A 3802-nucleotide genomic window follows, 5' to 3' on the forward strand; every position below is an offset into this window, starting at 1 on the left:
AAGTCGATCGAGCTGTGGTCTTGCATACTGGATGTGAGCAGGACATGAGGGCCAAGCTGCGAGAGATGGAAGATACCGAGTGTCTACCAGCCTCTCCTTTCTCATCAAAATCTTTGCCACCTTCGAATACGCCCCATTGTAATGCGAAAAGTCAAATTAACGTATATCTCTCTGAACTGAATTATAACAAATAGAGAGTAAGGAGCCTTAGAGATACCCAGAGTTGCATAAAATTATGTAATCGAAAGATATTGTGGGTATCCCATGTGGTGTACCAGCTACCTGCCGTGACGGAGGTTAGCGTTCGCTCGCGACCGAGCCTCTCTCTCTCTCTCTCTCTCTCTCTTAAAGCTGCTTGGTCCGATTTATTTGTTAGTACAGTATCACAATTTTTTCCATACAAACCATTTATCTTTGAAAGTTATGGACTTTATCCTATTTACACCAGGAGAATCAGTCTCCTTTCAAAGTTAGAAAAATTCAAAGTAAATAAAAATAATTTCTTGTTGGCCAAACGAAAAAACAAACCAAAATGCATCACGGGAATGTTTAGAAAAAGAAACCGTCTGGTTTCGTCCCCCGAATGATTGGGATCATTCAACACGCATACTATGCATCGATTGTAAAGAAAGCAAACTTAAGAAATATTAGCGAACAAAACGTATGCATGTTTATTTGTAATTTGTCTGATAATTTCGACCTTTATTTAAAGCGATGACAAAGTCGTAATACAACCATACCCGTCTCGTCGTCAGGGGGTGAAATTTAACATGAGGCGAAATAACGCGGTACCCTTCTATGTCGTTTGTTTTGTTAGCAAATTTTGTACGTATTTTTCTTCATTGAAATTTGGCATAATTGACTGGGAAAACTACTGCAATGTCTATTATTATACATATACTTAGCATACCCATCGTTTAAAAGCGTGCATAAAATTTTATATTAAATCGGACCAAGCAGCTTTAACAGAATAACTAGATAAAAAATTTTGAGAAGGAAATGTTGTTAAACCGTTCTTTTGTTCTTTCACATTTCAAAGAAATTAAGAACATGTTTTGAAAGTGTTGCTGTTGATATTTCATGCCGATAAAAAAAACATTTCAGTAAATGTATTGATATTATTTTATGTGTGCATGTACATGTAATCTTATTGAAAGCTTGACTAAAAATATATAAACCCGTTTCCTGTTATCGTAACCTTACCCCCCACCGCTTTATGACTGTCGGAGTTAACTTTATTTGACTTTAGTCCCAATTGTTTTACACAAAGGTGTGAAACCTGTGGCCGCACTGACAGGAAATCACTCTACGCTTGAACGCACAGAATACACAGGAATGAGGCAGGTAGATAATCTGTGTAACGATTGACCAAGAAGAATTCTACATGCATATCAAACAATTTTACTAATAGTTACATCAAATAATTAATTCATTTTACTGCGTTCTTTAACCGCTAAACGTGTTGAAGATGTTCCTTCCCGCAAAAAACCTCCATAATAAACTAAACGGGAGATAGGGAAAAACAACAACGAATTAAACTTTCCAAACACAGTATATCATGCATCACGAACATTGTAAAAAAACTAAACTGTTAAACATACCTCTTATTTTCTTTATTGAAAATAAAACTAATAGAACGAAACTTTATCATGGAGGAAACATGTGGTAGAGCTAGCGGGCTAATTTGATTGACAGATGCAGCACGTGGACTCAAATTTGAAATTGCATGATGGATTCAATCACAGTGTACCATAATCTTTTATGAATACTAATTTTATGAATATTTAGTATTGGATATTAGTATATTTCACATAAGTGTAAGTTAAATTACGCCTAAACGCCTCTCTCTCTCTATCTCTCTCTGTCTTTCCTCTCTCTGTCTTTCCTCTCTCTCTCTCTCTCTCTCTCTCTCTCTCTCTCTCTCTCTCTCTCTCTCCTGTAAGTTGTTGTGCGATTAGACGAAGCCGTACGCGATATAGACTTTTTCTTTTGTCGTGAATAGGTGTGAAAACCCTCAAGGGCATGTCGTTTTCTACCCTGAGTTTGTTAATCACAACATTTATACACAGAAAATGATCGTGACTTAAACTGTATAATTATGTATACACAGGAAACGCATACTGATAACACGTTACGATTCCATGTGTTTTAACGCAGCACCAACTTTATATATGAATGATAATTCTATTACTGAATGGAAAAATAGATTTGTTAGTTGATTCCCGACATTTGTTCATTTCTCAATTTAAAACATACACATGTATTGACAGTTTACGGCGCTATGCGTGTCAACTTATAAAATGAGAAGATGAAATTGCTCTGCATTGATACGAGTTCATCTAATGAAAATATTCAATGTTAATATTGTTATAAAAACAGGATTATCAACTAATAGAAATAATAACTGAAATAAGCACGTCAAATAAAAAGATATGTGTTCTTATTTACACATCACAAAATTTAACAGCGTAATAATCATGTTATGTTGTAATTCGAATGTAGTTTCCGATTTCATGAAATTCTTTTCCATAAATTTAATCTATTAATTTTATAATAATATGGATCACAATTTATTTACAATGCAGCTGTTATGCTTAAATCTGAAGTCACATATTTGACGTGGATTTACGCGACCCACATTGCCTGTAATGTACAGCACAGGTAAAGTAACAACAACAAGCAGCAGCGGGATAAACGGTAAATCACACCGTCGCGGTGTCATCACGGTCGCAATCCATACCGCGATCAAAAACCGCGATGATGTATCGCGGGAACGGTAAAAATACCGTGACGGTAACGCGGGCCAATACGGGATCCGCGTTGCCTGTACTGTAGCAGAGTTCCACTTCAAGAGGAATAACTCTCAGACTGTACAGAACACAAGAAGATAACTCTTGGTTCCACTACATTAGAGTTTACACAATTTGAGGATCCTTGCATAGTAATCTCACAAACTGTAGCATTATAGTTCTCGAGAAAAACTTTTTAAAAACATTTTCAATATATCTTTCTATGTTAAACTTTGAACCCCTCTTGGGGCACAGTATTAGTCCAGTGCTAAAGTTTTAATTATTTGGAATCTACATTATTTAAGGATGCTTGCCTAGTTATCTCACAAGCTGAAGCATTATAGTTCCCTGGAAAAAGATTTTTCAACATTTTCCCTCTATATTTCTATGCTAAACTTTGAACACCTCTTGGGGCCCCAGTATTAGATTGAGATCACGGCTATTATAATTTCGAATCTACACTATTTGAGGGTGCTGACGTAGTTATCTGACAAATTGATGCATTGTAGTTCTCGAAAAGAAGATTTTTAAACATTTTCCATATATACCGGTACTTCTACATTTAACTTTAAACCCATCTTGGGTCTCTAGTATAAGTCCAGGGGGCACTATTTTAAAACTGTCGAACCTTCATTATCCAAGGTTGTATGCATGATAGTAATCTCACAAATTGAAGCATTGTAGTTCTCGAGAAGAAGATTTTTTAACATGTTACCTTTATATTTCTTTAATAAATTTTGACCCCATCTTGGGGCCCCAGTATTGGTCCGGGGGTCACGATTTTACCAATTAGGAATCTACATAAGCGAAGGATGCATGCATAAAAATTCCACAAACTAAAACATTGTAGTTCTTGAGAAGAACATTTTTTAACTTTTCCTTTATGTTTTTTAAAATGTTTAAATTTTGAACCCCTCTTGGTGCCCATCAATTGTCCGGGAGTTACAATTTTTTGAATCTACATTATTTAAGGATGTACATATATGCATAGTAATATCCCAAACAGTTGCACT

This window comes from Crassostrea angulata, chromosome 7 (genome assembly GCF_025612915.1).
Source record: "Crassostrea angulata isolate pt1a10 chromosome 7, ASM2561291v2, whole genome shotgun sequence".
Taxonomy (NCBI): Eukaryota; Metazoa; Mollusca; class Bivalvia; order Ostreida; family Ostreidae; genus Magallana; species Magallana angulata.